Here is a 14,792-nt window from a genome sequence, read left to right on the forward strand (position 1 = left end):
TAGCGTTTTCTCAAAAGTTTAAGAGGATTTCGTGTAGAGCGAAAATTTGTGTAGGACTATTTAGTGTGTTGAGTTGAATGTCCCTCAATGTTGCAGAACACCTCATATTTATAGTGCCACTTTCGCCAATGGCTAGTGGCGAAGCTATGTGAGGGCGAGGGTGGCGACCGCCCCTCCCCTTGCCGGAAAATAAGCCTAGGAGTGCTGGTTTAGCCCCTCCACTCGTCGAAATTCGTGGCACCTGTAAAAATTAGTTTTGGTCGGTGCATTGTCTTGGTCGAATTTGCAGAGGAAGGGCGATAATTTGGTTGGATTTGCTGAGGAATGACGAAGACGGAGGGGAGAGGTTGGAGGGATGAGGACCCCCCGATTATCTGGGCAGGTTCTGCTGGCTGGGTTTAGATGCACAGTCGACAGCGAGTGGCTACAGCTCGTGAAGAAGAAGAAGAGTTTTGCCTTCTCTTTTTCTCTTTTAAAGCTTAACACGCTGTTGTTTAAAGGGCTTGGCTTTAATAAAACGCTGCATTTGTTTTTATTATTATTATTTTTTAATATCTTTTGGGGAAAGGCTGCATGGTTGTTTGTTTTCCTTTTTCACTTCTAAAGCCCCACAAACTCGTCCCACCCACATGTCTATTATATATAAAACTAGTGCCCTAACAATTTTGTTTTATCCTAAAACCAAAGAAACTCGTATTAATTATAAATGTAGCTGTTATTATATTAAAAACAAAAAATTGTTTGATAATTATTTTGTTTTCACTTTTTTTTGTGTTACTTTTTTGAAAACTAAATTTGTTGTACTTTCTGCTTACATTGGCTTTGATATTATTGCTTACAACTATTTTGGTGGATAGACTATTTTCTACTATGAATATTGACTCAACACTTTGCACTCTCCAATGTGAAAGCAACCGCTTCGATTGAACCTTGCACTCTTTTGAATTTCGCCCCTACCCTTGGCAAATCCTGACTTCGCCACTGCTGATGGCCAAGCCATAAATCCCTATTTGGTTGTACTCACAATACTGGCTGATAAGTCATGATGTATCAAGGCTATCAAAGAGTAATCCTTTAGTCTTCTTATGCCATAAACCTTCATTCTTTAAATGCACCTCGCGTCCCAAATATTAAGAGAGATTTTATTTTTAAACAAATGATATTATCTATACTAATTAAGGATGCAGGGAAATGAGTTAAGCCTTACAATTGGCTAGTAACGATGGGGTTCAAATTTTCCTTTCGCGATAATCAAACATAAGACCTATCACTTACAAATGAAGATGAATATTACTAGACCCTAGTACAAAATAGCTTATGAGAGACCTTTATGATAATTGACAAATGCCAAGAAGACTCTCTCCCAATGGGACACTCCATGGACTTTCCAACACCTTATGTTTTTTGCATAATATTTTATAATATCAGCATAAAAATTATGCCGAAAATATGATAATTTTCAAACTGATGGAACCATTCCAACACGTCAAAAACCGTGTCAAACGGTGATGGCATTTTCCCATAATCATGTGATTAACCATTCCATTATCTCATGCTAACTTGCTTTTCCAAAATATATCCATCGGCCAAAGCCCATCCCCATAGGCCGAAGACTACCTGATCTCATCACATCACCACGTTATTTTAATTCCATCATCTTTTGACTATTTATCTTTGTCCCATGCATGCATGCGTGCATTTGCATGGAATTAATTGCCTTGCCACACGCCATACATCCCAAATCAGTTTGAACTGTACTGCTTGCTTCTAAAGTCGGAGATATAATTGTATCCCATTTATCTTGCACTAGAAAATGTTAAGATAATTCATTACAAGGAAAAGAAAAATTATGATAAAAACGCATAATATTAATCCTGAACAATAACAAAAGGCTTAACAACTTTTCATCTAATGGTCTAAAACTATGTTTTACTCAACAGCCTTAATTGCAAGTTTCGTTGTTGTAATATTGGGTCTAAACACTAGCACTTAAGATACAAAATCGGGGATACCGTCTCTCATCCAAAGCTCCACACTGCATGTGGCCTGTTTGGCTTACTACTGCCATCCCATATAGAGATCTGAGAACTAATAGGAAAATAAGATGCACATTGTATCTGTTATTTGCTTAAGTTTATTTTGATTCTCGGGTTTCTGGTCGTCCTAAATGTTTTGACACATTGTCTCCCTCGGCACCCACTTCATGGTTGCCACAATTGCTTTAATGCCTAGATTAATGGTTGCCGTTGAGTTGAATCCACCATCTCTGCTTAGCAAACCCATCGTTTACGGCATATCTGTCTCTCTGGGTGTGAAGAGTAGCGACAAAATTCCACTTTTTGTTCATGCATTCAATGGGCCTGTATATTACAGTGCCTCTACCAGCGTCACTCCATATGGGCGTGCTGTAAACCTACAAGCCTTGCAGCAGCACATCAGAGTAGTATCTTATTTGATGGCATTTTTGTCTCATGTTGAAGTTTCCCTCCATTGGAGAAGTGGTCAATTTATTGGCTGGCTGTCAGCTTACCCCTTGGGAAATGGCATGTAATTGTGACCTTTGTTTAGTCTTTTCAAACCAAGGACCCAAGTCTAACTAAATACTTGACAATGTTAAATGTATTCTACTTCGGACGAAATCCCAGGAGCTAATCCAAAACCACCTACTTGATTGACTGGCTTAGCTTTTGTAGCTGCTTTATCTGCCTGAAGTCGTGTAAACCTTCTTGCTTCTTCCAACTTCTCTGTAGAAATGATGCCAATGCAATCCTTGACAAGGTTTTTCATGTCTTTGTGTCTATTCTCCTTCCTAAGAATCGCATCTGCCACTACACCAGGAACAATCACTCATAGTCGATCTATTAGAGATGGTGAAACTCTGGTTTCGGCTGGTGGAGACTTTGAACTGGGATTCTTCAACCCTGGTAACTCGAAAGGCCGGTACTTGGGGATATGGTACACAGTTTCTACTGATACAGTTGTTTGGGTAGCCTACAGAGAAACACCACTTGGTGATTCTTTGGGACGTCTGAATCTCACTCAGCAAGGAGTTTTAGTCCTTCTTAATAGCTCAAACAGCATTGTATGGTCATCGAATTCATCAAGAACCGTGGGGAATCCAGTATCACAACTCTTGGATACTGGAAATCTCATTGTAAAATTAGAAATGAAACTAACCCTTATAACTACTCGTGGCAAAGTTTCGATTATCCTTGTGACACATTGCTGCCGGAAATGAAGCTTGGTTGGAACTTAGCTACCGGTTTAGAGAGGTATGTCTCATCTTGGAAGAACACAGAAGATCCGGCTCCAGGAGAGTTTTCGCTACGGATAATTCATCGTGGCTTACCACAACTTTTTCCTATGAAAGGAGAGAAGATACAGGTTAGAGGAGGGTCATGGAACGACATTCATTTAACAGGATTGGAATTTAGAGGAAAAAGAGAATTAAATCCAATAGATGGGGCCGAATTTGGGTTGAACAAGGATGAGGTCTACTATAAGTACACGCTCCAAAGCAGGTCGGTGTTCTCCAGATATGTATTGAACCCGTTAGGCGTTGGGAAGCTGTTCACAAGGGTGCACCAAACACAGAGTTTGGAATTTTCCTTTACATTCCATGCAGATCGGTGTGAAACTTATGCCTTGTGTGGTGCATATAGTACTTGCAATATCAATCGTGCTCCCATATGTGCATGCTTGAAGGGATTTGCACCAAAATCTCCAAAAGATTGGAACTCAGGATACTGGTCCGATGGGTGCATTCGAAAGATTCTGTTGGCCTGCAGCCATGGAGATGGCTTCCTCAAGTACAATGGGATTAAATTGCCAGACACATCTTCTTCATGGTTTAATAAAAGCATGAGCCTCAAGGGATGCAGGCGATTATGTTTAGGAAACTGCTTATGTACGGCGTATGCAAATCTAGATATCAGGGGGGAGGAAGCGGCTGCTTGCTTTGGTTTGGTAACCTCGTTGACATAAGAGAATTCACTAGTAGCGGCACACAGGACCTCTATATACGGATGGCAGCTTCAGAAATAGGTAGCTCTTAGACTTTTATGTTCTTTCCCATACTGGTTATAATGGTCACTGCATATATTTAAGAAGGTGAAATGGGGTTTTGTCTACTTTCTATGCTTTCTTTTTCCTTTTTCCCCCCGGAAGGGGGTTTGGTAGGGCAACATGGTAAACATAATTGAGGTTTTCCTAGATCAAGGTCTATAATAAAAGGCAGTAGTACATGTTTCTACCCGAAAAAAAAGTTATAAGCTAAATGAAGCTGGTGTTTACATTTACTGCAACATGATAGATTGCTCACATGAAAATTTTGATTTGGGATCTCAGATCGCAATGAGAAAAAGCAACCAATTCTTATCAGCTCCGCAGTTTTACTCCTGGGAGTGGTAGTAGTTGTATCAATATTGTACATATGGAAGAAGAGACTCAGAAATGAAGGTAAATATCTCAGACTTTTATTTCTAAGCATAAGATTCGGGAATAAAACTCCAGACAAGGAAAAATGCAGTAGATAAGGTGTTAGTATTTTATTTCTAGAGTGTAACTGTTCACATCTTTTTAGCCATACTTATGAGAGCTCCTACTATTTCAGGAGTCATAAGAATGGATCTCAGAAAAGAGTACCTTGGAGAAGACAGGAAACAGATGGAGTTATCGCTATTTGACTTCACCACCGTAGCCAAAGCGACTGATGACTTTTCAAGCAGCAACAAGCTGGGCCAAGGTGGTTTTGGACCTGTGTACAAGGTAACATAAATTTAAACAATTAAAATTAAAATAACCATTTTGTGATACAAAATTTAAAAACTTTTTGAAATGATGATGCACAGGGCACATTGATGGGAGGGAAAGAAGTTGCAGTTAAGAGACTTTCGAAGAATTCTGGACAAGGAATGAGGGAGTTCAAAAATGAAGTTATGCTGATAGTGAGACTTCAGCATCGGAATCTCGTAAAACTTCTGGGCTATTGTACTCAAGAAGATGAAAAGATTCTAATATATGAATTCATGCCTAATAAAAGCTTAGACTTCTTTATTTTTGGTACGACTCCCTCCAAAGCCAACCATATGTCTTTTAGGTCATACCATTGTTCGCTTTCAAACTTATTATACCAGAATTCAATTTGGCATTGATAAATAGGCTTAAAATTTCTTCAGATCAAGAGGGACAACAATTGCTCAACTGGACTAAGTGCTTCCACATTATTGGTGGAATTGCTCGGGGACTTCTTTACCTTCACCATGACTCTAGATTAAAGATTATCCATCGAGATCTAAAAGCTGGCAATATTCTCCTTGATAGTAATATGAACCCAAAGATTGCAGACTTCGGCCTGGCTAAAATATTCGACATTGATCAAAGTCAAGCCAATACAAATAGAGTGGTTGGAACATAGTAAGCCTGATTAGTTTTGTTATATGATTTGTTTCACATTCTGCTGTTTTCCTGAAATTCTCTCACTGTGATTTTGATTTGGCAGTGGTTATATGTCTCCTGAATACGCAGTAGATGGAATTTTCTCGATGAAATCTGATGTCTACAGCTTTGGAGTTATATTGCTAGAAATGTTGAGCAGGAAGAAGAATAGGGGATTTAGTCATCCTGATCACCACCTTAACCTTCTTGGACATGTAAGTATAACAAACTAGGAGCTGATATTTTCCTTTAATGAAACTAGTGAATTGGACAGTTAAATCTTTGAAGCATTTCCTCTAATGACATGCCATATTACAGTACAGAAGGTGTGCAGCAAAGCCCCTTTTATATATTTTCCTGCATATCATACATGTTTCAACTTTTTTTCAAGGCATGGACACTATGGATGCAAGATAAACAACTAGAACTGATCGATAAAATGCTTTCTGATCCGTGCAACATATATGAAATTGTAAGGTGTCTTCATGTGGGGCTGTTATGTGTGCAAAGAGTACCTGAGGATAGACCAAGCATGTCATCTGTGATTCTGATGTTGAGCAGTGATGTTACCTTGCCGGCACCAAAGCAGCCTGGTTTCTACACCGAACGAAGCGTCCCTGAATCACCATCAAGGATGCTTTCATGTTCAGAGAATACTTTCAGCACTATGTTGATAGAACCTCGGTAGATCATCAATGCGGTGCTTGTCAGTCCTCAATCTACTATCACAAAACATGTTCAGAATGTTGACATGAAGGTTATAGTCTTAGCTGGGAAACAATGAGACATGAGATTGTTGTTAGCAAATTTAATGTGGAAATGAATTTGATCAACTAAATAAATGGACTACAGTACTTGTATTAAATCATTTCATAATGGTATAGATTTAACCAAATAATCACTTACTTGAAGAGTTAGAGTTGACAAATATCCTATTTATTGTTTTGGAAAATAGTAAATGAAGAAAAAAAGGTGAAATAAATAGGCTGCAATGACAAATGAAGAAAAAAAGGTTGGAAATGGATAATCAAGGAAAGAATTGAGAGCAACTTACATGCTATTGAGCTGCATACTCATACTCTCTTTGAATTGAGAGCAACTTACATGTAACGAATTTACTATTGCTGTAATGCTCAGGTTGAATAACGTACTGTCACATGAAGAAAAATTTATACACGACAATACAATATGTACAAATGACAATAAACTTGTTTCATATAAATCATACTATTCAGGAGGAAAAAGAGGAAGTGTGTGTACAGATGTTTGATTCAAAAGTTGCTATCTTGTTCCATACGTAGCTACCAACCAGTTTGCTTCACGAGGTTTTGACTTGTTGAAACAATCGATTGAAATAGATCGGCTAATTGGTCCGAGACTCAGAGAGAAAACAAAGAAAAGTTAAAGAAAGAATCAGTTTTACTTCTAACTGCCTTTGAGATATTTCATTGACAAACAACTCCTTTGATTTATGCTGTCTGCTTTTTATGTTCCATATCCAGCCACCTTATACGTATTATCATTTGTTTTTGTAATCCGTTAGCCAAAAATAATATTATCATTCTGTCAGGGTGCGTTTGGTATGTGGGATGAGACGGAACAGAGTGGGACGGACGCGTTCCGTCCCACGTTTGGTGCGCTAAAATTATGTGGAACGCGCATCCCACGGAACGAAAATGGGTTAGATTTTGGTTCCCCCTCCCCCCCTGGAATGGGTTTTTCCATCCCGTGGGACACAAAATTATATTTTTTTGGACAACAATACCCTTCTTATTTTTCATTAATTACATTGTCTACCTCCCTTTCTCTCCCGTAACCTCCCTCTCTTCTACCCTTGTCTCTCCTGTAGCCCTCCTCTTCCTCCACCACAAACCCAGTAACCCAACTGCTAACCCAATCCCAGCAAACCCATCTGACGACGACGACGTCACCATAGCAAACCCTCTTCTTCTCTGGCGCCGTCTGGCGTCATGAACATGACCCGCATCTCGTCATCTCCGTCTGTGTAAGCGAGGTGGATCTGATCCAGAACACGACCCGATTCGAAGCTAAGCTCGTCATCTGAGGTGGCGAGCAGGTGGGCGGTGTCGGGTAGGGGCTTGTGGTTCTGGTCGAGGTGGTTGGGGTCGACCTCGGACTTGTTCCAGCGGAAAATCCGGAAGGAGTAGTTGAATCGGAGATTGACTAGAGGGAGGGAAATGGAGCCCGACCCAGATTTCCATGTGGGGGCGGAGGAGAGGAACTTGTATCCTATAAAGTTGTCGTGGTGGGAGGAAGGGGGTGAGTAGATGCCGAGCCAGTCGAGTCGGGAGGGCGAGTCGATGCTGGACCATTGGATTAGGACGGAGTCGCCAGATTTGGAGAGGGAGGTTGGGGAGAGAGAGAGAGTGAAACAGTTTGGTGGGTCGGAGGGAAGAAGGTGTACAAACAAGGCTAAGTTAGTCATTTAACACGAAATCCAAACCGTTCCGTCCTATGCATACCAAACATAACACGAACCTCCATTTCGTTCCGTTCCATCCCGTCCCGTCTCGTTCCGTCCCGTCTGCGTACCAAACGGTACCTCATGCTCGTCTAATACTATTTGGGCTTGAAATACTGGATTTGGGCTGAAGAGAGGTGACTGAAGTTGGAAGGCCATGACTCTCGGCTCAATAGTGATAATTCAAGCTAGCTTTCTCAGTTCAGAAAAGCATGATGCGATCGAGTCCTTTACTAAGGGATCAGATTTAGACATAGCTCAGTCAAGTCCTAGTTAAATTAAAATTATTAAGGAATGGGGTGGGATTTGATAAAGATTCAAATTATTTTAGGAATCAAAACCTATGGCTGATCAAATAATGAATTAATTACATAAAGAGGCTAGGTTTAGAATCCTAGTTTAAGTCAAAGAAGCCAAGATTCTCTCAAGGTAGGACTCTTCATGGACTCTCATTTTTCACACTATTTTAAATGTTGATACAAAAATTATGCAAAAAACATAAATTGACGGAGTATACATAGAGAATCTCATTTTCCTTAGCATTTCTCATGATAATTTTCAAGCTAATAGAACCTTTCCAACACGTCGAAAACTCAGTCAAACGGTGATGGCATTTTCCCATGATCATGTGATTAATGGTCAGGAGTTTACCACGCCATTATCTCGTGCTAACTTGCTTTTCCAAATATGAAAGCCTGTTCCCATAGGCCGAAGACTATCTGATCTCATCAAAACACCATGTTATTTTACTTTCATCATTACCACATGCATAATTCCATCATCTTTTGACTATTTATCTTTATCCCATGCATGCATGCATTTGCACGAAATTAATTGCCTTTCCACCAAACCAAACTGATCCGATCCATACGTCCACACGCCAAACATCCCAAATTAGTTTGAATTGTACCGTTTGCTTCGAAGTTGGAAATATAGTATGTATCCCATTTATCTTGTACAAGAAAATGTTAAGATACACTACAAGAAAAATGGGCTTTGGGTACAAAACTAAGGATACAATTGAAAATTTTGTGTCTGTTTGACCACCACCAACAGACTCAAACAATTCCCATTCCATAGATGGCACCATCTATTAAAAAAAAAAAGATGACACAAAACAGTAATGGGCACGGAAACCATGCCGAGTGGGGTCAATTGACAACATTTTTACTGAAGCTAGACAACAAAAAGTGTTTTTTTGTTTTTTTGTTTTTGTTTTTGTTTGTCTTTGCATCTAGCACACACAAAAAATTAGATTGTAAATTAAATTTATAAAATTATGGTAAATAATGTTACAGAGCTGTTTATTAATGTGTTGTGTTTCAATCTCAAAATAGGCTAGCAATAATGTGGTTCAAATTCGCATTTGAACAGAATCGAACCTAAAACCTCTCACTTACAAGTGAAGAGGAACACTATTAGACCGTAGTACTAAGTGGTGTGTTTTAGATTTACGATGAATCATTTCCATCTGCAATGCAATGAATGCTTGTTAGGTTCTTATCTTTTTCAGTTGCTTTTTAGATTCTAATCTTCATGCATGTTGGTTTATGATGCTTGGTGATATGATTCTTGTCTTTATTGTAAGTGTTCATATTTTTTTACTGTATTAGAAGTCCTTCATGCAGTGACACATAACAAAAAATTGTGTCCATAGGATCATCTATCTAATCAACAGTACAAAGGTGCAGTGGGTCTTCAGATAGACTAATGACACAATTTGAAAATAAATGCCCATTGAATATTAATAATTATAAATTTCCTTTTTATGATACAAATTTTAAAAATTGTGTCCAGTAAATATTAATAAATAATAAATCATTCCACTTCCCCATACAGCAAAAGAATAGTTGGCACAATTATGGATTTGTGCCTTTATTCTAGTATAAAATGTAAGCACTCCTTTGCTAATTTTTCTATGGAATATTTCAAACAAGGTTGCTTCGTGCACTTGTGTCTTTTGAATTTGATCTACATCATTGATAATAGGGGACAGGAGATGTCGCGGAGTTAGAATTGGAACTAAATCTCCAGCATTACATTCGTCTATTACTTCAAACATTACAACAGCAAATTCCACAATGAATCCTCCAAGACTTGACGTCCATGACAATCTATTAATGCCGAAGCATACTCGTTCTGTTGATAATCAGTACAATCTTACCACTCTTGCTGATGGTCGCCTTGGCGATGCATTACCCTCCAATAACGGATGCGTACGCACGCCTCAAGGATGTGTGTTGCTAGCATGGGCATACCTGGGTAGGAGAGAACATTACCCTATCAATTTATGTTGTATTAAAATATGATAATGTTTTCTTTCTAATTGGTCATGATATGGATACTCCCAGCATTTTTTTTTTGTTTATAATTTTATTTCTGTCTGATCGTTAATTTTAGTTTATACCGCATAATTCACAGCTAGTTTGAAATATCTATCTTTTGTCCAAAAAAAAAAGTTTGAAATATCTGTCTGCCATTTGAATTGTTTTAATATTGTTTCTATTTGAGTGGTGTGCCGTGGGACCCACCCACGTGTGATTCCCTCCTCCCCGTGCAAGCTCCCTCATTTTCAAGAAATTTTTCATTGTCAATAGAGCACGAGTAGTATACCATGTGTTTTTATATAAGTGGTGGAAATTTTAATATTTAAGTTATTAACTTTTTAACACACCTATCCCACTATTTGTACATTGACATATGGTTTACCACTTCATGTTCCGGTCACACTGAAAGATATATCTTCATTTTGCCCTTACTCTCTTTCTGTCATCCCCACTCCCCACACTCAAACTCTCTCTCTTTCATCTATATCCCTCGCCTCTGCAACTCACTCTCTCGCCCCCTTATCTCTGCAAGTCTAGAGAAAAATCAAGAAAACTCACCTCGACATGTAGAGCTTAACCTTACCTCTTGTTCCCAGAAAATTGAACGGGAAACCAACGAACCTATAAGCGCCATCGCGGCTCAACTTCCCGACGATAAATATTGTCGATTCCAACAAAGGTTAGCTTCGAAAACACCTTAAATGGTTTCCAATAGTTGTTTAGGCTCGTATTCATGTATTGTTTCCATTCGTTGTTTAGGATCGTACTCATGTACTCCATGCATGTTTTGGTGAAGGTTTAGCACAAATCGACTAGCGGAGAAATGAACTCGAATCGAGCTCTGGAAGGTTTTCCCAGAAATCAGCCACTCTTGGCCTTGTCAGAAAAGGTGAATGCAAGCTATACTCACGGTGCATCGGTTGCGCATGGCACTGCAATGGCCAGCGTGTAGCCTCCAGATGGGCCTGAGGTAAACCTAAAAGCCTTCCAACAACACATTATGAAGGATTCTAATTTGATAACACAATTGAATAGCTTGCATGTTTCCCAATTTATCCTTGATGTGTTTTAGCTGTGAAGCTCAAAGTTGTTTTAAGGCCAACTCTAATCCATGGCCTAAAACCTATTTTTCCTCTTCTATTCCCCCTCATCCAATCCAACCCAGGTTCTAATTTGGACCTAAAACCTAAAAAAAAGCTGGAAACTAGCCAAGAAAATGGTGTGGGCCCCACCATTGCGCGTGAAAATCGGCGCTTGAGCACTAGACTTCCCCTAGAAACGTGCCCCACGGGAGCGACACGCCTCAACTAAGACCAGCATGGCCCCACCCACGTGGGCATGCCGGCCACTTGCGCCAGAGAGCTAACGGCTCTTTTTAATCCAATGGCTTAGATTACTAGGCCGTTGGTTGATCCAACGGCCTACATTCCAATTTTTTTTATATTTATATATTTATTGAATCCAATGGTTGACATTGAATATAATCAAATCTAAGGGTAAAAAAAAAGATCTAACGGCCCAAATTTAAATCCAATGGCTAAAATTATTTAAAAAAAAAATTATTTAACTCAAAATTCACCCAAAAACTCTATAAATACCTATGTATTTGTTCAAACATCCACACAAAACTCATGTTTCTCTTACAATTCTTCCAATTTTTCTTTCTACCATTCCTTCCCATTTCCAAATTTTTCAAAATGGCAAAATAGCATATTAGAGGTCGTAATTGGACTTGTGAGGAATATGTTGCTTTATGCTTGGCATGGGTTTCTATTAGCGAAGATGGTGTCGTTGGCACGAATAAAAATAAAAAGATTTTGCGGGGTAAAATCGTTGATAAGTTCAATTGAAACTCCAACGCCAGCCGAAGGGAAGGTGGTGGTGTTTACAATTGGTGGAAGGTTATCAACAAAGCGTGCACTTTATGGAAGGGAAGTTTGGAGAGAGCCGTGGTTGACATGGCTAGTGGAAGGAGCGCCGCAGAAGTTGTGAGTTTCTTTGTTGATATTTTATTTGTCATGTACAATATTTTGCAACTAATTTGTTTATCTGTATTTCTTGCATAGGGTGACAAAGCAATGACAATTTATAAGACAAGAACTACACAAAAAAATCAAGCTTTTAAGTTGCATCATGACACGCCCCAGCCCTGATATCCCCAAATATCAAGGAAAACACGTGATGGCCGACATCAGAGGTGATGAAGCCATTTTAAACATGCTTACTAATAAAATATTTAATTAGAAAGATATAAACCGATGCAGAATCGTGTTCAGAGTATACAACTACTAAGAATAATATGAAAGGATTACTAAGAAAATATATGAACAAGGAAATGATACCTATAATGGGAAGACTAGAGGATAACTAAGCTGAAGTGCCCTGACGCTGGGATCATGTGCCTCGATCCTAACTCCTGAAGGGGGTGCAAAATAGAAAATGTGAGTGGACCAAAGTTTATAATAATAATACTAATAATAGGAAAAATATTTTATTTCTGAACAGTAACCCCTGTTTTGAAAACATATATATAATACTACATATAGGTTTTATGAAAAACCCTAGCATGCAGTGTAAAACATTTGTGAAGCATCGTAAATCATATATGTGTTGTACTCAACTAGGGGTATCATAGTCACCTGAAGGCCAGTACCTGTCCATCATCCGAAGGTGAAGTTGAATAACTTGTCCATCACCTGAAGGTAAAGTTGTATAGAATAGCATACATCCACATCGACACTAGCCGTGGCTAGTGAAGTTGTCCGACACCGCTTTCGGCGGTGAAGCTGGGGGTATATAATATATCATATATCCCTCCTCCATCATCTGTGTCCTATGGCCATAGACAATACTCGTGGTGTGCGGATGTGTCGTATGATAACCCACTAGGCAAGTATTGAAAACATATCTCAAAACTCATATAAAAGCTCGAAGTTCAAAAGCTCAACCTCGTCTCATAAATCGTATAAAACCATGAAAGCTATTCCAAATCAAATCATTCTCATAAACCACATTCCATAATATTTCATAAATCCGTAATATTTCAAAGAGCATAAAAGCAATAGTCGTAAACCTTTTCTAAATGTAAAACTAATAGTTTATAACATTTCATGAAACGTAAATTAAATAAATCATAATATAGAAATCCATAAAACAAAGCATAAAATATAAATCACTCAAATAATGAAATATGCCATTCATGCTAGATAAATATTTAATAAAATATATAGGTTAAGAAGGGGTCCACTCACAAGTTTTCCATTGCCCGAAAGTCGCTCAAACTATCGAGGATGTAATCCTTTCCCGCTATCGCGCCTAAACATAAATAAGGACCTTTTAGTAAAACTCTACTAAAATGTTATAATTTTGGAAAACGGATGGCGGATTTGGATTCGGCACGTCAAGGAACCTCGGGTTTTTCCTCCACGCGTTGCCGCACGTGGCAGTCGGTCGCCCCGACTTGCCGGAAAATCCAACAGCTCCAAAAATTCTTAAATTTTACAGGAATGAAGATCTCGATGAGTGGAGCAACTTTCATACCCATGACCAAGGCCAATTGTTCCGGGAAAAGCCCCAATTTCACTAGAACCCGTCAAAAACCCTAAAAATTGGGCCACACACGTGGCTTTCCAGATTTTGCTCCAAAAATCTGGAGCCTTCTAGAAAATAATTAATTGATCATTTTGTCCTCGACTTCGTTCGCTAATAACTCCTTCGTTATAACTCCAAATTGTGTTCCGTTTGCGCCCACGTATTCGTAGCGATGAGTACTACGAGTATACACCAAGAAAACGAATCTTACATGACACGACAAGACGGTCAACAAGAGTCAACATCTTTGCCTCAAAGGGCATTTTCATAAATTCATTTATTAAAATTATAAAAAAAAAATTCATAATTTTTGGGGATGGGTCGTTACACATCATGCTTCGAATGTCCTCAAGGATTGTCCGAGGTGGGGAACCGATGCGAACCAAAAATGGGGAAAATTATTTCATAGTGAAGCCGCACAGACAAATGATTCAATGATGGTGTCGATAAATTGACCCCAACTTCTTCTTTTGTAAGGCCCCCGGGAAAAGATAAGCAAAAGGAAGCAAAGAGAAAAAGGAAGTCCCAAGATCCGATTAGTGCAGAAATTGCTGCCGGATTTGCAAGATTGACTGAAAGCCATAGCTCTCAGGAGGAAGAAGTGACCCAAATGCGTTTGGCCATTACGCACGAAGGGAATATGGAGCAAGAAAGGTTCGAATGTAATTTCATGATGGAGGACCTCAGCAAATACACTCCAAAGAGGAAGAAGTTCTTACGTGATAAGCAGAAGGAAATTTTGCGAAGGCATGCCACAAGGCGTATATTTCAAGATGATGATTCATCTCAAGGCTATATCCTAAGTCCACCACCAAGTCAAGATAGTGGATATCATTATTAAGTTTATGAATTATTGATTGTATTAAGTTTATGTGGTTTATTAATTGTCATTTGTATTAAGTTTATGACTTATTAATTATCGTGTGTATTTATGGCTTATTAATTATTGTTTCTAT

General features: G+C 38.8%; 1 pseudogene; it reads left to right on the top strand.

The window, feature by feature from the left end:
* Window positions 1-2,236: 2,236 nt before the first annotated feature.
* Window positions 2,237-6,124, top strand: LOC126593644 (G-type lectin S-receptor-like serine/threonine-protein kinase At4g27290; annotated as a pseudogene).
* Window positions 6,125-14,792: the final 8,668 nt, after the last annotated feature.

The sequence above is a fragment of the Malus sylvestris genome, chromosome 12 (genome assembly GCF_916048215.2).
Source record: "Malus sylvestris chromosome 12, drMalSylv7.2, whole genome shotgun sequence".
Lineage (NCBI taxonomy): Eukaryota > Viridiplantae > Streptophyta > Magnoliopsida > Rosales > Rosaceae > Malus > Malus sylvestris.